The sequence below is a fragment of the Vespa crabro genome, chromosome 1 (genome assembly GCF_910589235.1).
Source record: "Vespa crabro chromosome 1, iyVesCrab1.2, whole genome shotgun sequence".
NCBI lineage: Eukaryota > Metazoa > Arthropoda > Insecta > Hymenoptera > Vespidae > Vespa > Vespa crabro.
The window spans coordinates 10221938-10244821 of NC_060955.1; positions in this window are offsets into that span (position 1 = coordinate 10221938).

A 22884-nucleotide genomic window follows, 5' to 3' on the forward strand; every position below is an offset into this window, starting at 1 on the left:
ATGAAAACGACTATTTAAACATAGCAAAAACGTTATTTTCATGTTATATTCTTTATTCTTCATCGATAGAATATAAAATCAATGAAATTGAACGAGATATCAACTTTTCGTTTTTCGACGATACGCGTATATGAGCGAAAAATCTCATATACGAACGAAACAATGTTAAAACTTCGATTCCAATATAAAATAGATGTTTGATCTTATGAAATGCAATGTTCTGCATCGATTGGTAACATTTTTCAAACTGTGGCGCAAGTATTACTAAAGATTTCACGAAATTAACTTCGCGTATAGCGAAATTCGCGTATGTCGATTAAGTTTTTCGATAAAAATCATATGAAAACGCCTATTTAAACATAGCAAACACGTTATATTTTTGTTATATACTTTATTCTTCATCGATAGAATATAAAATCAATGAAATTGAACGAGATTTCAACTTTTCGTTTTTCGACGATACGCGTATATGAGCGAAAAATCTCATATACGAACGAAACAATGTTAAAACTTCGATACCAATATAAAATAGATGTTTGATCTTATGAAATGCAATGTTCTGCATCGATTGGTAACATTTTTCAAACTGTGGCGCAAGTATTACAAAAGATTTCACGAATTTAACTTCGCATATAGCGAAATTCGCGTATGTCGATAAAGTTTTTCGATAAAAATCATATGAAAACGACTATTTAAACATAGCAAAAACGTTATTTTCATGTTATATTCTTTATTCTACATCGATAGAATATAAAATCAATGAAATTGAACGAGATATCAACTTTTCGTTTTTCGACGATACGCGTATATGAGCGAAAAATCTCATATACGAACGAAACAATGTTAAAACTTCGATTCCAATATAAAATAGATGTTTGATCTTATGAAATGCAATGTTCTGCATCGATTGGTATCATTTTTCAAACTGTGGCGCAAGTATTACTAAAGATTTCACGAAATTAACTTCGCGTATAGCGAAATTCGCGTATGTCGGTTAAGTTTTTCGATAAAAATCATATGAAAACTCCTATTTAAACATAGCAAACACGTTATATTCTTGTTATATTCTTTATTCTGCATCGATAGAATATAAAATCAATGAAATTGAACGAGATTTCAACTTTTCGTTTTTCGACGATACGCGTATATGAGCGAAAAATCGTATATACGATGCGAAACAATGTTAAAACTTTGATTCCAATATAAAATAGATGTTTGATCTTATGAAATGCAATGTTCTGCATCGATTGGTAACATTTTTCAAACTGTGGCGCAAGTATTACAAACGATTTCACGAATTTAACTTCGCGTAAAGCGAAATTCGCGTATGTCGATTAAGTTTTTCGATAAAAATCATATGAAAACGCCTATTTAAACATAGCAAAAACGTTATTTTCTTGTTATATTCTTTATTCTTCATCGATAGAATATAAATCAATGAAATTGAACGAGATTTCAACTTTTCGTTTTTCGACGAAACGCGTATATGAGCGAAAAATCGTATATACGATGCGAAACAATGTTAAAACTTTGATTCCAATATAAAATAGATGTTTGATCTTATGAAATGCAATGTTCTGAATCGATTGGTAACATTTTTCAAACTGTGGCGCAAGTATTACTAAAGATTTCACGAAATTAACTTCGCGTATAGCGAAATTCGCGTATGTCGATTAAGTTTTTCGATAAAAATCATATGAAAACGCCTAATTAAACATAGCAAACACGTTATATTCTTGTTATATTCTTTATTCTGCATCGATAGAATATAAAATCAATGAAATTTAACGAGATATCTACTTTTCGTTTTTCGACGATACGCGTATATGAGCGAAAAATCTCATATACGAACGAAACAATGTTAAAACTTCGATTCCAATATAAAATAGATGTTTGATCTTATGAAATGCAATGTTCTGCATCGATTGGTAACATTTTTCAAACTGTGGCGCAACTATTACTAAAGATTTCACGAAATTAACTTCGCGTATAGCGAAATTCGCGTATGTCGGTTAAGTTTTTCGATAAAAATCATATGAAAACGCCTATTTAAACATAGCAAACACGTTATATTCTTGTTATATTCTTTATTCTGCATCGATAGAATATAAAATCAATGAAATTGAACGAGATTTCACCTTTTCGTTTTTCGACGATACGCGTATATGAGCGAAAAATCTCATATACGAACGAAACAATGTTAAAACTTCGATTCCAATATAAAATAGATGTTTGATCTTATGAAATGCAATGTTCTGCATCGATTGGTAACATTTTTCAAACTGTGGCGCAAGTATTACAAAAGATTTCACGAATTTAACTTCGCGTATTGCGAAATTCTGCGTATGTCGATTAAGTTTTTCGATAAAAATCATATGAAAACGACTATTTAAACATAGCAAAAACGTTATTTTCTTGTTATATTCTTTATTCTTCATCGATAGAATATAAAATCAATGAAATTGAACGAGATATCAACTTTTCGTTTTTCGACGATACGCGATTATGAGCGAAAAATCTCATATACGAACGAAACAATGTTAAAACCTCGATTCCAATATAAAATAGATGTTTGATCTTATGACATGCAATGTTCAGCATCGATTGGTAACATTTTTCAAACTGTGGCGCAAGTATTACTAAAGATTTCACGAAATTAACTTCGCGTATAGCGAAATTCGCGTATGTCGATTAAGTTTTTCGATAAAAATCATATGAAAACGCCTATTTAAACATAGCAAACACGTTATATTCTTGTTATATTCTTTATTCTGCATCGATAGAATATAAAATCAATGAAATTGAACGAGATTTCAACTTTTCGTTTTTCGACGATACGCGTATATGAGCGAAAAATCGTATATACGATGCGAAACAATGTTAAAACTTTGATTCCAATATAAAATAGATGTTTGATCTTATGAAATGCAATGTTCTGCATCGATTGGTAACATTTTTCAAACTGTGGCGCAAGTATTACAAACGATTTCACGAATTTAACTTCGCGTAAAGCGAAATTCGCGTATGTCGATTAAGTTTTTCGATAAAAATCATATGAAAACGCCTATTTAAACATAGCAAAAACGTTATTTTCTTGTTATATTCTTTATTCTTCATCGATAGAATATAAATCAATGAAATTGAACGAGATTTCAACTTTTCGTTTTTCGACGAAACGCGTATATGAGCGAAAAATCGTATATACGATGCGAAACAATGTTAAAACTTTGATTCCAATATAAAATAGATGTTTGATCTTATGAAATGCAATGTTCTGAATCGATTGGTAACATTTTTCAAACTGTGGCGCAAGTATTACTAAAGATTTCACGAAATTAACTTCGCGTATAGCGAAATTCGCGTATGTCGATTAAGTTTTTCGATAAAAATCATATGAAAACGCCTAATTAAACATAGCAAACACGTTATATTCTTGTTATATTCTTTATTCTGCATCGATAGAATATAAAATCAATGAAATTGAACGAGATATCTACTTTTCGTTTTTCGACGATACGCGTATATGAGCGAAAAATCTCATATACGAACGAAACAATGTTAAAACTTCGATTCCAATATAAAATAGATGTTTGATCTTATGAAATGCAATGTTCTGAATCGATTGGTAACATTTTTCAAACTGTGCCGCAAGTATTACTAAAGATTTCACGAAATTAACTTCGCGTATAGCGAAATTCGCGTATGTCGATTAAGTTTTTCGATAAAAATCATATGAAAACGCCTATTTAAACATAGCAAACACGTTATATTCTTGTAATATTCTTTATTCTGCATCGATAGAATATAAAATCAATGAAATAGAACGAGATATCTACTTTTCGTTTTTCGACGATACGCGTATATGAGCGAAAAATCTCATATACGAACGAAACAATGTTAAAACTTCGATTCCAATATAAAATAGATGCTTGATCTTATGAAATGCAATGTTCTGCATCGATTGGTAACATTTCTCAAACTGTGGCGCAACTATTACTAAAGATTTCACGAAATTAACTTCGCGTATAGCGAAATTCGCGTATGTCGGTTAAGTTTTTCGATAAAAATCATATGAAAACGCCTATTTAAACATAGCAAACACGTTATATTCTTGTTATATTCTTTATTCTGCATCGATAGAATATAAAATCAATGAAATTGAACGAGATTTCAACTTTTCGTTTTTCGACGATACGCGTATATGAGCGAAAAATCGTATATACGATGCGAAACAATGTTAAAACTTTGATTCCAATATAAAATAGATGTTTGATCTTATGGAATGCAATGTTCTGCATCGATTGGTATCATTTTTCAAACTGTGGCGCAAGTATTACTAAAGATTTCACGAAATTAACTTCGCGTATAGCGAAATTCGCGTATGTCGGTTAAGTTTTTCGATAAAAATCATATGAAAACGCCTATTTAAACATAGCAAACACGTTATATTCTTCTTATATTCTTTATTCTGCATCGATAGAATATAAAATCAATGAAATTGAACGAGATTTCAACTTTTCGTTTTTCGTCGAAACGCGTATATGAGCGAAAAATCGTAATACGATGCGAAACAATGTTAAAACTTTGATTCCAATATAAAATAGATGTTTGATCTTATGAAATGCAATGTTCTGAATCGATTGGTAACATTTTTCAAACTGTGGCGCAAGTATTACTAAAGATTTCACGAAATTAACTTCGCGTATAGCGAAATTCGCGTATGTCGATTAAGTTTTTCGATAAAAATCATATGAAAACGCCTATTTAAACATAGCAAACACGTTATATTCTTGTTATATTCTTTATTCTGCATCGATAGAATATAAAATCAATGAAATTGAACGAGATATCTACTTTTCGTTTTTCGACGATACGCGTATATGAGCGAAAAATCTCATATACGAACGAAACAATGTTAAAACTTCGATTCCAATATAAAATAGATGTTTGATCTTATGAAATGCAATGTTCTGCATCGATTGGTAACATTTTTCAAACTGTGGCGCAACTATTACTAAAGATTTCACGAAATTAACTTCGCGTATAGCGAAATTCGCGTATGTCGGTTAAGTTTTTCGATAAAAATCATATGAAAACGCCTATTTAAACATAGCAAACACGTTATATTCTTGTTATATTCTTTATTCTGCATCGATAGAATATAAAATCAATGAAATTGAACGAGATTTCAACTTTTCGTTTTTCGACGATACGCGTATATGAGCGAAAAATCGTATATAAGATGCGAAACAATGTTAAAACTTTGGTTCCAATATAAAATAGATGTTTGATCTTATGGAATGCAATGTTCTGCATCGATTGGTATCATTTTTCAAACTGTGGCGCAAGTATTACTAAAGATTTCATGAAATTAACTTCGCGTATGTCGATAAAGTTTTTCGATAAAAATCATATGAAAACGACTTTTTAAACATAGCAAAAACGTTATTTTCATGTTATATTCTTTATTCTTCATCGATAGAATATAAAATCAATGAAATTGAACGAGATATCAACTTTTCGTTTTTCGACGATACGCGTATATGAGCGAAAAATCTCATATACGAACGAAACAATGTTAAAACTTCGATTCCAATATAAAATAGATGTTTGATCTTATGAAATGCAATGTTCTGCATCGATTGGTATCATTTTTCAAACTGTGGTTCAAGTATTACTAAAGATTTCACGAATTTAACTTCGCGTATAGCGAAATTCGCGTATGTCGATTAAGTTTTTCGATAAAAATCATATAATAACACCTATTTAAACATAGCAAACACGTTATATTCTTGTTATATTCCTTATTCTGCATCGATAGAATATAAAATCAATGAAATTGAACGAGATTTCAACTTTTCGTTTTTCGACGATACGCGTATATGAGCGAAAAATCGTATATACGATGCGAAACAATGTTAAAACTTTGATTCCAATATAAAATAGATGTTTGATCTTATGAAATGCAATGTTCTGCATCGATTGGTAACATTTTTCAAACTGTGGCGCAAGTATTACAAAAGATTTCACGAATTTAACTTCGCGTATAGCGAAATTCGCGTATGTCGATAAAGTTTTTCGATAAAAATCATATGAAAACGACTATTTAAACATAGCAAAAACGTTATTTTCATGTTATATTCTTTATTCTTCATCGATAGAATATAAAATCAATGAAATTGAACGAGATATCAACTTTTCGTTTTTCGACGATTCGCGTATATGAGCGAAAAATCTCATATACGAACGAAACAATGTTAAAACTTCGATTCCAATATAAAAAAGATGTTTGATCTAATGAAATGCAATGTTCTGCATCGATTGGTAACATTTTTCAAACTGTGGCGCAAGTATTACAAAAGATTTCACGAATTTAACTTCGCATATAGCGAAATTCGCGTATGTCGATAAAGTTTTTCGATAAAAATCATATGAAAACGACTATTTAAACATAGCAAAAACGTTATTTTCATGTTATATTCTTTATTCTTCATCGATAGAATATAAAATCAATGAAATTGAACGAGATATCAACTTTTCGTTTTTCGACGATACGCGTATATGAGCGAAAAATCTCATATACGAACGAAACAATGTTAAAACTTCGATTCCAATATAAAATAGATGTTTGATCTTATGAAATGCAATGTTCTGCATCGATTGGTAACATTTTTCAAACTGTGGCGCAAGTATTACTAATGATTTCACGAAATTAACTTCGCGTATAGCGAAATTCGCGTATGTCGATTAAGTTTTTCGATAAAAATCATATGAAAACGCCTAATTAAACATAGCAAACACTTTATATTTTTGTTATATACTTTATTCTTCATCGATAGAATATAAAATCAATGAAATTGAACGAGATTTCAACTTTTCGTTTTTCGACGATACGCGTATATGAGCGAAAAATCTCATATACGAACGAAACAATGTTAAAACTTCGATACCAATATAAAATAGATGTTTGATCTTATGAAATGCAATGTTCTGCATCGATTGGTAACATTTTTCAAACTGTGGCGCAAGTAATACTAAAGAATTCACGAAATTAACTTCGCGTATGCCGATTAAGTTTTTCGATAAAAATCATATGAAAACGCCTATTTAAACATAGCAAACACGTTATATTCTTGTTATATTCTTTATTCTGCATCGATAGAATATAAAATCAATGAAATTGAACGAGATTTCAACTTTTCGTTTTTCGACGAAACGCGTATATGAGCGAAAAATCGTAATACGATGCGAAACAATGTTAAAACTTTGATTCCAATATAAAATAGATGTTTGATCTTATGAAATGCAATGTTCTGAATCGATTGGTAACATTTTTCAAACTGTGGCGCAAGTATTACTAAAGATTTCACGAAATTAACTTCGCGTATAGCGAAATTCGCGTATGTCGATTAAGTTTTTCGATAAAAATCATATGAAAACGCCTATTTAAACATAGCAAACACGTTATATTCTTGTTATATTCTTTATTCTGCATCGATAGAATATAAAATCAATGAAATTGAACGAGATATCTACTTTTCGTTTTTCGACGATACGCGTATATGAGCGAAAAATCTCATATACGAACGAAACAATGTTAAAACTTCGATTCCAATATAAAATAGATGTTTGATCTTATGAAATGCAATGTTCTGCATCGATTGGTAACATTTTTCAAACTGTGGCGCAAGTATTACTAAAGATTTCACGAAATTAACTTCGCGTAAAGCGAAATTCGCGTATGTCGATTAAGTTTTTCGATAAAAATCATATGAAAACGCCTATTTAAACATAGCAAACACGTTATATTCTTGTTATATTCTTTATTCTGCATCGATAGAATATAAAATCAATGAAATTGAACGAGATTTCAACTTTTCGTTTTTCGACGAAACGCGTATATGAGCGAAAAATCGTAATACGATGCGAAACAATGATAAAACTTTGATTCCAATATAAAATAGATGTTTGATCTTATGAAATGCAATGTTCTGCATCGATTGGTATCATTTTTCAAACTGTGGCTCAAGTATTACTAAAGATTTCACGAATTTAACTTCGCGTATAGCGAAATTCGCGTATGTCGATTAAGTTTTTCGATAAAAATCATATGAAAACGACTATTTAAACATAGCAAAAACGTTATTTTCTTGTTATATTCTTTATTCTTCATCGATAGAATATAAAATCAATGAAATTGAAGGAGATTTCAACTTTTCGTTTTTCGACGATACGCGTATATGAGCGAAAAATCGTATATGCGATGCGAAACAATGTTAAAACTTAGATTCCAATATAAAATAGATGTTTGATCTTATGAAATGCAATGTTCTGCATCGATTGGTAACATTTTTCAAACTGTGGCGCAACTATTACTAAAGATTTCACGAAATTAACTTCGCGTATAGCGAAATTCGCGTATGTCGATTAAGTTTTTCGATAAAAATCATATGAAAACGCCTATTTAAACATAGCAAACACGTTATATTCTTGTTATATTCTTTATTCTGCATCGATAGAATATAAAATCAATGAAATTGAACGAGATTTCAACTTTTCGTTTTTCGACGAAACGCGTATATGACCGAAAAATCGTATATACGATGTGAAACAATGTTAAAACTTTGATTCCAATATAAAATAGATGTTTGATCTTATGAAATGCAATGTTCTGAATCGATTGGTAACATTTTTCAAACTGTGGCGCAAGTATTACTAAAGATTTCACGAAATTAACTTCGCGTATAGCGAAATTCGCGTATGTCGATTAAGTTTTTCGATAAAAATCATATGAAAACGCCTATTTAAACATAGCAAACACGTTATATTCTTGTTATATTCTTTGTTCTGCATCGATAGAATATAAAATCAATGAAATTCAACGAGATATCTACTTTTCGTTTTTCGACGATACGCGTATATGAGCGAAAAATCTCATATACGAACGAAACAATGTTAAAACTTCGATTCCAATATAAAATAGATGTTTGATCTTATGAAATGCAATGTTCTGCATCGATTGGTAACATTTTTCAAACTGTGGCGCAACTATTACTAAAGATTTCACGAAATTAACTTCGCGTATAGCGAAATTCGCGTATGCCGATTACGTTTTTCGATAAAAATCATATGAAAACGCCTATTTAAACATAGTAAAAACGTTATATTCTTGTTATATTCTTTATTCTGCATCGATAGAATATAAAATCAATGAAATTGAACGAGATTTCAACTTTTCGTTTTTCGACGATACGCGTATATGAGCGAAAAATCGTATATACGATGCGAAACAATGTTAAAACTTAGATTCCAATATAAAATAGATGTTTGATCTTATGAAATGCAATGTTCTGCATCGATTGGTAACATTTTTCAAACTGTGGCGCAACTATTACTAAAGATTTCACGAAATTAACTTCGCGTATAGCGAAATTCGCGTATGTCGATTAAGTTTTTCGATAAAAATCATATGAAAACGCCTATTTAAACATAGCAAACACGTTATATTCTTGTTATATTCTTTATTCTGCATCGATAGAATATAAAATCAATGAAATTGAACGAGATTTCAACTTTTCGTTTTTCGACGAAACGCGTATATGAGCGAAAAATCGTATATACGATGCGAAACAATGTTAAAACTTTGATTCCAATACAAAATAGATGTTTGATCTTATGAAATGCAATGTTCTGAATCGATTGGTAACATTTTTCAAACTGTGGCGCAAGTATTACTAAAGATTTCACGAAATTAACTTCGCGTATAGCGAAATTCGCGTATGTCGATTAAGTTTTTCGATAAAAATCATATGAAAACGCCTATTTAAACATAGCAAACACGTTATATTCTTGTTATATTCTTTATTCTGCATCGATAGAATATAAAATCAATGAAATTGAACGAGATTTCAACTTTTCGTTTTTCGTCGATACGCGTATATGAGCGAAAAATCGTATATACGATGCGAAACAATGTTAAAACTTTGATTCCAATATAAAATAGATGTTTGATCTTATGAAATGCAATGTTCTGCATCGATTGGTAACATTTTTCAAACTGTGGCGCAAGTATTACAAAAGATTTCACGAAATTAACTTCGCGTATAGCGAAATTCGCGTATGCCGATTACGTTTTTCGATAAAAATCATATGAAAACGCCTATTTAAACATAGTAAAAACGTTATATTCTTGTTATATTCTTTATTCTGCATCGATAGAATATAAAATCAATGAAATTGAACGAGATTTCAACTTTTCGTTTTTCGACGATACGCGTATATGAGCGAAAAATCGTATATACGATGCGAAACAATGTTAAAACTTAGATTCCAATATAAAATAGATGTTTGATCTTATGAAATGCAATGTTCTGCATCAATTGTTATCATTTTTCAAACTGTGGCTCAAGTATTACAAAAGATTTCACGAAATTAACTTCGCGTATAGCGAAATTCGCGTATGCCGATTACGTTTTTCGATAAAAATCATATGAAAACGCCAATTTAAAAATAGCAAACACGTTATATTCTTGTTATATTCTTTATTCTGCATCGATAGAATATAAAATCAATGAAATTGAACGAGATTTCAACTTTTCGTTTTTCGACGATACGCGTATATGAGCGAAAAATCGTATATACGATGCGAAACAATGTTAAAACTTTGATTCCAATATAAAATAGATGTTTGATCTTATGAAATGCAATGTTCTGCATCGATTGGTAACATTTTTCAAACTGTGGCGCAAGTATTACAAAAGATTTCACGAAATTAACATCGCGTATAGCGAAATTCGCGTATGCCGATTACGTTTTTCGATAAAAATCATATGAAAACGCCAATTTAAAAATAGCAAACACGTTATATTCTTGTTATATTCTTTATTCTGCATCGATAGAATATAAAATCAATGAAATTGAACGAGATTTCAACTTTTCGTTTTTCGACGATACGCGTATATGAGCGAAAAATCGTATATACGATGCGAAACAATGTTAAAACTTTGATTCCAATATAAAATAGATGTTTGATCTTATGAAATGCAATGTTCTGCATCGACTGGTAACATTTTTCAAACTGTGGCGCAAGTATTACAAAAGATTTCACGAAATTAACATCGCGTATAGCGAAATTCGCGTATGCCGATTACGTTTTTCGATAAAAATCATATGAAAACACCTATTTAAACATAGTAAAAACGTTATATTCTTGTTATATTCTTTATTCTGCATCGATAGAATATAAAATCAATGAAATTGAACGTGTTATCTACTTTTCGTTTTTCGACGATACGCGTATATGAGCGAATAATCTCATATACGAACGAAACAATGTTAAAACTTCGATTCCAATATAAAATAGATGTTTGATCTTATGAAATGCAATGTTCTGCATCGATTGGTAACATTTTTCAAACTGTGGCGCAACTATTACTAAAGATTTCACGAAATTAACTTCGCGTATAGCGAAATTCGCGTATGCCGATTACGTTTTTCGATAAAAATCATATGAAAACGCCTATTTAAACATAGTAAATAGTTATATTCTTGTTATATTCTTTATTCTGCATCGATAGAATATAAAATCAATGAAATTGAACGAGATTTCAACTTTTCGTTTTTCGACGATACGCGTATATGAGCGAAAAATCGTATATACGATGCGAAACAATGTTAAAACATTGATTCCAATATAAAATAGATGTTTGATCTTATGAAATGCAATGTTCTGCATCGATTGGTAACATTTTTCAAACTGTGGCGCAAGTATTACAAAAGATTTCACGAAATTAACTTCGCGTATAGCGAAATTCGCGTATGTCGATTAAGTTTTTCGATAAAAATCATATGAAAACGCCTATTTAAACATAGCAAACACGTTATATTCTTGTTATATTCTTTATTCTGCATCGATAGAATATAAAATCAATGAAATTGAACGAGATTTCAACTTTTCGTTTTTCGACGATACGCGTATATGAGCGAAAAATCGTATATACGATGCGAAACAATGTTAAAACATTGATTCCAATATAAAATAGATGTTTGATCTTATGAAATGCAATGTTCTGAATCGATTGGTAACATTTTTCAAACTGTGCCGCAAGTATTACTAAAGATTTCACGAAATTAACTTCGCGTATAGCGAAATTCGCGTATGTCGATTAAGTTTTTCGATAAAAATCATATGAAAACGCCTATTTAAACATAGCAAACACGTTATATTCTTGTAATATTCTTTATTCTGCATCGATAGAATATAAAATCAATGAAATTGAACGAGATATCTACTTTTCGTTTTTCGACGATACGCGTATATGAGCGAAAAATCTCATATACGAACGAAACAATGTTAAAACTTCGATTCCAATATAAAATAGATGTTTGATCTTATGAAATGCAATGTTCTGCATCGATTGGTAACATTTTTCAAACTGTGGCGCAAGTATTACAAAAGATTTCACGAATTTAACTTCGCATATAGCGAAATTCGCGTATGTCGATAAAGTTTTTCGATAAAAATCATATGAAAACGACTATTTAAACATAGCAAAAACGTTATTTTCATGTTATATTCTTTATTCTTCATCGATAGAATATAAAATCAATGAAATTGAACGAGATATCAACTTTTCGTTTTTCGACGATACGCGTATATGAGCGAAAAATCTCATATACGAACGAAACAATGTTAAAACTTCGATTCCAATATAAAATAGATGTTTGATCTTATGAAATGCAATGTTCTGCATCGATTGGTAACATTTTTCAAACTGTGGCGCAAGTATTACAAAAGATTTCACGAAATTAACTTCGCGTATAGCGAAATTCGCGTATGTCGATTAAGTTTTTCGATAAAAATCATATGAAAACGCCTATTTAAACATAGCAAACACGTTATATTCTTGTAATATTCTTTATTCTGCATCGATAGAATATAAAATCAATGAAATTGAACGAGATATCTACTTTTCGTTTTTCGACGATACGCGTATATGAGCGAAAAATCTCATATACGAACGAAACAATGTTAAAACTTCGATTCCAATATAAAATAGATGCTTGATCTTATGAAATGCAATGTTCTGCATCGATTGGTAACATTTTTCAAACTGTGGCGCAACTATTACTAAAGATTTCACGAAATTAACTTCGCGTATAGCGAAATTCGCGTATGTCGGTTAAGTTTTTCGATAAAAATCATATGAAAACGCCTATTTAAACATAGCAAACACGTTATATTCTTGTTATATTCTTTATTCTGCATCGATAGAATATAAAATCAATGAAATTGAACGAGATTTCAACTTTTCGTTTTTCGACGATACGCGTATATGAGCGAAAAATCGTATATACGATGCGAAACAATGTTAAAACTTTGATTCCAATATAAAATAGATGTTTGATCTTATGGAATGCAATGTTCTGCATCGATTGGTATCATTTTTCAAACTGTGGCGCAAGTATTACTAAAGATATCACGAAATTAACTTCGCGTATAGCGAAATTCGCGTATGTCGGTTAAGTTTTTCGATAAAAATCATATGAAAACGCCTATTTAAACATAGCAAACACGTTATATTCTTCTTATATTCTTTATTCTGCATCGATAGAATATAAAATCAATGAAATTGAACGAGATTTCAACTTTTCGTTTTTCGTCGAAACGCGTATATGAGCGAAAAATCGTAATACGATGCGAAACAATGTTAAAACTTTGATTCCAATATAAAATAGATGTTTGATCTTATGAAATGCAATGTTCTGAATCGATTGGTAACATTTTTCAAACTGTGGCGCAAGTATTACTAAAGATTTCACGAAATTAACTTCGCGTATAGCGAAATTCGCGTATGTCGATTAAGTTTTTCGATAAAAATCATATGAAAACGCCTATTTAAACATAGCAAACACGTTATATTCTTGTTATATTCTTTATTCTGCATCGATAGAATATAAAATCAATGAAATTGAACGAGATATCTACTTTTCGTTTTTCGACGATACGCGTATATGAGCGAAAAATCTCATATACGAACGAAACAATGTTAAAACTTCGATTCCAATATAAAATAGATGTTTGATCTTATGAAATGCAATGTTCTGCATCGATTGGTAACATTTTTCAAACTGTGGCGCAACTATTACTAAAGATTTCACGAAATTAACTTCGCGTATAGCGAAATTCGCGTATGTCGGTTAAGTTTTTCGATAAAAATCATATGAAAACGCCTATTTAAACATAGCAAACACGTTATATTCTTGTTATATTCTTTATTCTGCATCGATAGAATATAAAATCAATGAAATTGAACGAGATTTCAACTTTTCGTTTTTCGACGATACGCGTATATGAGCGAAAAATCGTATATACGATGCGAAACAATGTTAAAACTTTGATTCCAATATAAAATAGATGTTTGATCTTATGGAATGCAATGTTCTGCATCGATTGGTATCATTTTTCAAACTGTGGCGCAAGTATTACTAAAGATTTCATGAAATTAACTTCGCGTATGTCGATAAAGTTTTTCGATAAAAATCATATGAAAACGACTATTTAAACATAGCAAAAACGTTATTTTCATGTTATATTCTTTATTCTTCATCGATAGAATATAAAATCAATGAAATTGAACGAGATATCAACTTTTCGTTTTTCGACGATACGCGTATATGAGCGAAAAATCTCATATACGAACGAAACAATGTTAAAACTTCGATTCCAATATAAAATAGATGTTTGATCTTATGAAATGCAATGTTCTGCATCGATTGGTATCATTTTTCAAACTGTGGTTCAAGTATTACTAAAGATTTCACGAATTTAACTTCGCGTATAGCGAAATTCGCGTATGTCGATTAAGTTTTTCGATAAAAATCATATAATAACACCTATTTAAACATAGCAAACACGTTATATTCTTGTTATATTCCTTATTCTGCATCGATAGAATATAAAATCAATGAAATTGAACGAGATTTCAACTTTTCGTTTTTCGACGATACGCGTATATGAGCGAAAAATCGTATATACGATGCGAAACAATGTTAAAACTTTGATTCCAATATAAAATAGATGTTTGATCTTATGAAATGCAATGTTCTGCATCGATTGGTAACATTTTTCAAACTGTGGCGCAAGTATTACAAAAGATTTCACGAATTTAACTTCGCGTATAGCGAAATTCGCGTATGTCGATAAAGTTTTTCGATAAAAATCATATGAAAACGACTATTTAAACATAGCAAAAACGTTATTTTCATGTTATATTCTTTATTCTTCATCGATAGAATATAAAATCAATGAAATTGAACGAGATATCAACTTTTCGTTTTTCGACGATACGCGTATATGAGCGAAAAATCTCATATACGAACGAAACAATGTTAAAACTTCGATTCCAATATAAAATAGATGTTTGATCTTATGAAATGCAATGTTCTGCATCGATTGGTAACATTTTTCAAACTGTGGCGCAAGTATTACTAAAGATTTCACGAATTTAACTTCGCATATAGCGAAATTCGCGTATGTCGATAAAGTTTTTCGATAAAAATCATATGAAAACGACTATTTAAACATAGCAAAAACGTTATTTTCATGTTATATTCTTTATTCTTCATCGATAGAATATAAAATCAATGAAATTGAACGAGATATCAACTTTTCGTTTTTCGACGATACGCGTATATGAGCGAAAAATCTCATATACGAACGAAACAATGTTAAAACTTCGATTCCAATATAAAATAGATGTTTGATCTTATGAAATGCAATGTTCTGCATCGATTGGTAACATTTTTCAAACTGTGGCGCAAGTATTACAAAAGATTTCACGAAATTAACTTCGCGTATAGCGAAATTCGCGTATGTCGATTAAGTTTTTCGATAAAAATCATATGAAAACGCCTATTTAAACATAGCAAACACGTTATATTCTTGTTATATTCTTTATTCTGCATCGATAGAATATAAAATCAATGAAATTGAACGAGATATCTACTTTTCGTTTTTCGACGATACGCGTATATGAGCGAAAAATCTCATATACGAACGAAACAATGTTAAAACTTCGATTCCAATATAAAATAGATGTTTGATCTTATGAAATGCAATGTTCTGCATCGATTGGTAACATTTTTCAAACTGTGGCGCAAGTATTACAAAAGATTTCACGAAATTAACTTCGCGTATAGCGAAATTCGCGTATGCCGATTACGTTTTTCGATAAAAATCATATGAAAACGCCTATTTAAACATAGTAAAAACGTTATATTCTTGTTATATTCTTTATTCTGCATCGATAGAATATAAAATCAATGAAATTGAACGAGATTTCAACTTTTCGTTTTTCGACGATACGCGTATATGAGCGAAAAATCGTATATACGATGCGAAACAATGTTAAAACTTAGATTCCAATATAAAATAGATGTTTGATCTTATGAAATGCAATGTTCTGCATCGATTGGTAACATTTTTCAAACTGTGGCGCAAGTATTACAAAAGATTTCACGAAATTAACTTCGCGTATGCCGATTACGTTTTTCGATAAAAATCATATGAAAACGCCAATTTAAACATAGCAAACACGTTATATTCTTGTTATATTCTTTATTCTGCATCGATAGAATATAAAATCAATGAAATTGAACGAGATTTCAACTTTTCGTTTTTCGACGATACGCGTATATGAGCGAAAAATCGTATATACGATGCGAAACAATGTTAAAACATTGATTCCAATATAAAATAGATGTTTGATCTTATGAAATGCAATGTTCTGAATCGATTGGTAACATTTTTCAAACTGTGCCGCAAGTATTACTAAAGATTTCACGAAATTAACTTCGCGTATAGCGAAATTCGCGTATGTCGATTAAGTTTTTCGATAAAAATCATATGAAAACGCCTATTTAAACATAGCAAACACGTTATATTCTTGTTATATTCTTTATTCTGCATCGATAGAATATAAAATCAATGAAATTGAACGAGATTTCAACTTTTCGTTTTTCGACGATACGCGTATATGAGCGAAAAATCGTATATACGATGCGAAACAATGTTAAAACTTCGATTCCAATATAAAATAGATGTTTGATCTTATGAAATGCAATGTTCTGAATCGATTGGTAACATTTTTCAAACTGTGGCGCAAGTATTACTAAAGATTTCACGAAATTAACTTCGCGTATAGCGAAATTCGCGTATGTCGATTAAGTTTTTCGATAAAAATCATATGAAAACGCCTATTTAAACATAGCAAACACGTTATATTCTTGTTATAATCTTTATTCTGCATCGATAGAATATAAAATCAATGAAATTGAACGAGATATCTACTTTTCGTTTTTCGACGATACGCGTATATGAGCGAAAAATCTCATATACGAACGCAACAATGTTAAAACTTCGATTCCAATATAAAATAGATGTTTGATCTTATGAAATGCAATGTTCTGCATCGATTGGTAACATTTTTCAAACTGTGGCGCAACTATTACTAAAGATTTCACGAAATTAACTTCGCGTATAGCGAAATTCGCGTATGTCGGTTAAGTTTTTCGAAAAAAATCATATGAAAACGCCTATTTAAACATAGCAAACACGTTATATTCTTGTTATATTCTTTATTCTTCATCGATAGAATATAAAATCAATGAAATTGAACGAGATATCAACTTTTCGTTTTTCGACGATACGCGTATATGAGCGAAAAATCTCATATACGAACGAAACAATGTTAAAACTTCGATTCCAATATAAAATAGATGTTTGATCTTATGAAATGCAATGTTCTGCATCGATTGGTATCATTTTTCAAACTGTGGTTCAAGTATTACTAAAGATTTCACGAATTTAACTTCGCGTATAGCGAAATTCGCGTATGTCGATTAAGTTTTTCGATAAAAATCATATAATAACACCTATTTAAACATAGCAAACACGTTATATTCTTGTTATATTCCTTATTCTGCATCGATAGAATATAAAATCAATGAAATTGAACGAGATTTCAACTTTTCGTTTTTCGACGATACGCGTATATGAGCGAAAAATCGTATATACGATGCGAAACAATGTTAAAACTTTGATTCCAATATAAAATAGATGTTTGATCTTATGAAATGCAATGTTCTGCATCGATTGGTAACATTTTTCAAACTGTGGCGCAAGTATTACAAAAGATTTCACGAATTTAACTTCGCGTATAGCGAAATTCGCGTATGTCGATAAAGTTTTTCGATAAAAATCATATGAAAACGACTATTTAAACATAGCAAAAACGTTATTTTCATGTTATATTCTTTATTCTTCATCGATAGAATATAAAATCAATGAAATTGAACGAGATATCAACTTTTCGTTTTTCGACGATACGCGTATATGAGCGAAAAATCTCATATACGAACGAAACAATGTTAAAACTTCGATTCCAATATAAAATAGATGTTTGATCTTATGAAATGCAATGTTCTGCATCGATTGGTAACATTTTTCAAACTGTGGCGCAAGTATTACTAAAGATTTCACGAATTTAACTTCGCATATAGCGAAATTCGCGTATGTCGATAAAGTTTTTCGATAAAAATCATATGAAAACGACTATTTAAACATAGCAAAAACGTTATTTTCATGTTATATTCTTTATTCTTCATCGATAGAATATAAAATCAATGAAATTGAACGAGATATCAACTTTTCGTTTTTCGACGATACGCGTATATGAGCGAAAAATCTCATATACGAACGAAACAATGTTAAAACTTCGATTCCAATATAAAATAGATGTTTGATCTTATGAAATGCAATGTTCTGCATCGATTGGTAACATTTTTCAAACTGTGGCGCAAGTATTACTAATGATTTCACGAAATTAACTTCGCGTATAGCGAAATTCGCGTATGTCGATTAAGTTTTTCGATAAAAATCATATGAAAACGCCTAATTAAACATAGCAAACACTTTATATTTTTGTTATATTCTTTATTCTGCATCGATAGAATATAAAATCAATGAAATTGAACGAGATTTCAACTTTTCGTTTTTCGACGAAACGCGTATATGAGCGAAAAATCGTAATACGATGCGAAACAATGTTAAAACTTTGATTCCAATATAAAATAGATGTTTGATCTTATGAAATGCAATGTTCTGAATCGATTGGTAACATTTTTCAAACTGTGGCGCAAGTATTACTAAAGATTTCACGAAATTAACTTCGCGTATAGCGAAATTCGCGTATGTCGATTAAGTTTTTCGATAAAAATCATATGAAAACGCCTATTTAAACATAGCAAACACGTTATATTCTTGTTATATTCTTTATTCTGCATCGATAGAATATAAAATCAATGAAATTGAACGAGATATCTACTTTTCGTTTTTCGACGATACGCGTATATGAGCGAAAAATCTCATATACGAACGAAACAATGTTAAAACTTCGATTCCAATATAAAATAGATGTTTGATCTTATGAAATGCAATGTTCTGCATCGATTGGTAACATTTTTCAAACTGTGGCGCAAGTATTACTAAAGATTTCACGAAATTAACTTCGCGTAAAGCGAAATTCGCGTATGTCGATTAAGTTTTTCGATAAAAATCATATGAAAACGCCTATTTAAACATAGCAAACACGTTATATTCTTGTTATATTCTTTATTCTGCATCGATAGAATATAAAATCAATGAAATTGAACGAGATTTCAACTTTTCGTTTTTCGACGAAACGCGTATATGAGCGAAAAATCGTAATACGATGCGAAACAATGATAAAACTTTGATTCCAATATAAAATAGATGTTTGATCTTATGAAATGCAATGTTCTGAATCGATTGGTAACATTTTTCAAACTGTGGCGCAAGTATTACTAAAGATTTCACGAAATTAACTTCGCGTATAGCGAAATTCGCGTATGTCGATTAAGTTTTTCGATAAAAATCATATGAAAACGACTATTTAAACATAGCAAAAACGTTATTTTCATGTTATATTCTTTATTCTTCATCGATAGAATATAAAATCAATGAAATTGAACGAGATATCAACTTTTCGTTTTTCGACGATACGCGTATATGAGCGAAAAATCTCATATACGAACGAAACAATGTTAAAACTTCGATTCCAATATAAAATAGATGTTTGATCTTATGAAATGCAATGTTCTGCATCGATTGGTAACATTTTTCAAACTGTGGCGCAAGTATTACTAAAGATTTCACGAATTTAACTTCGCATATAGCGAAATTCGCGTATGTCGATAAAGTTTTTCGATAAAAATCATATGAAAACGACTATTTAAACATAGCAAAAACGTTATTTTCATGTTATATTCTTTATTCTTCATCGATAGAATATAAAATCAATGAAATTGAACGAGATATCAACTTTTCGTTTTTCGACGATACGCGTATATGAGCGAAAAATCTCATATACGAACGAAACAATGTTAAAACTTCGATTCCAATATAAAATAGATGTTTGATCTTATGAAATGCAATGTTCTGCATCGATTGGTAACATTTTTCAAACTGTGGCGCAAGTATTACTAATGATTTCACGAAATTAACTTCGCGTATAGCGAAATTCGCGTATGTCGATTAAGTTTTTCGATAAAAATCATATGAAAACGCCTAATTAAACATAGCAAACACTTTATATTTTTGTTATATACTTTATTCTTCATCGATAGAATATAAAATCAATGAAATTGAACGAGATTTCAACTTTTCGTTTTTCGACGATACGCGTATATGAGCGAAAAATCTCATATACGAACGAAACAATGTTAAAACTTCGATACCAATATAAAATAGATGTTTGATCTTATGAAATGCAATGTTCTGCATCGATTGGTAACATTTTTCAAACTGTGGCGCAAGTAATACTAAAGAATTCACGAAATTAACTTCGCGTATGCCGATTAAGTTTTTCGATAAAACCATATGAAAACGCCTATTTAAACATAGCAAACACGTTATATTCTTGTTATATTCTTTATTCTGCATCGATAGAATATAAAATCAATGAAATTGAACGAGATTTCAACTTTTCGTTTTTCGACGAAACGCGTATATGAGCGAAAAATCGTAATACGATGCGAAACAATGTTAAAACTTTGATTCCAATATAAAATAGATGTTTGATCTTATGAAATGCAATGTTCTGAATCGATTGGTAACATTTTTCAAACTGTGGCGCAAGTATTACTAAAGATTTCACGAAATTAACTTCGCGTATAGCGAAATTCGCGTATGTCGATTAAGTTTTTCGATAAAAATCATATGAAAACGCCTATTTAAACATAGCAAACACGTTATATTCTTGTTATATTCTTTATTCTGCATCGATAGAATATAAAATCAATGAAATTGAACGAGATATCTACTTTTCGTTTTTCGACGATACGCGTATATGAGCGAAAAATCTCATATACGAACGAAACAATGTTAAAACTTCGATTCCAATATAAAATAGATGTTTGATCTTATGAAATGCAATGTTCTGCATCGATTGGTAACATTTTTCAAACTGTGGCGCAAGTATTACTAAAGATTTCACGAAATTAACTTCGCGTAAAGCGAAATTCGCGTATGTCGATTAAGTTTTTCGATAAAAATCATATGAAAACGCCTAATTAAACATAGCAAACACGTTATATTCTTGTTATATTCTTTATTCTGCATCGATAGAATATAAAATCAATGAAATTGAACGAGATTTCAACTTTTCGTTTTTCGACGAAACGCGTATATGAGCGAAAAATCGTAATACGATGCGAAACAATGATAAAACTTTGATTCCAATATAAAATAGATGTTTGATCTTATGAAATGCAATGTTCTGAATCGATTGGTAACATTTTTCAAACTGTGGCGCAAGTATTACTAAAGATTTCACGAAATTAACTTCGCGTAAAGCGAAATTCGCGTATGTCGATTAAGTTTTTCGATAAAAATCATATGAAAGCGCCTATTTAAACATAGCAAACACGTTATATTCTTGTTATATTCTTTATTCTGCATCGATAGAATATAAAATCAATGAAATTGAACGAGATTTCAACTTTTCGTTTTTCGACGAAACGCGTATATGAGCGAAAAATCGTAATACGATGCGAAACAATGTTAAAACTTTGATTCCAATATAAAATAGATGTTTGATCTTATGAAATGCAATGTTCTGAATCGATTGGTAACATTTTTCAAACTGTGGCGCAAGTATTACTAAAGATTTCACGAAATTAACTTCGCGTATAGCGAAATTCGCGTATGTCGATTAAGTTTTTCGATAAAAATCATATGAAAACGCCTATTTAAACATAGCAAACACGTTATATTCTTGTTATATTCTTTATTCTGCATCGATAGAATATAAAATCAATGAAATTGAACGAGATATCTACTTTTCGTTTTTCGACGATACGCGTATATGAGCGAAAAATCTCATATACGAACGAAACAATGTTAAAACTTCGATTCCAATATAAAATAGATGTTTGATCTTATGAAATGCAATGTTCTGCATCGATTGGTAACATTTTTCAAACTGTGGCGCAAGTATTACTAAAGATTTCACGAAATTAACTTCGCGTAAAGCGAAATTCGCGTATGTCGATTAAGTTTTTCGATAAAAATCATATGAAAACGCCTATTTAAACATAGCAAACACGTTATATTCTTGTTATATTCTTTATTCTGCATCGATAGAATATAAAATCAATGAAATTGAACGAGATTTCAACTTTTCGTTTTTCGACGAAACGCGTATATGAGCGAAAAATCGTAATACGATGCGAAACAATGATAAAACTTTGATTCCAATATAAAATAGATGTTTGATCTTATGAAATGCAATGTTCTGAATCGAT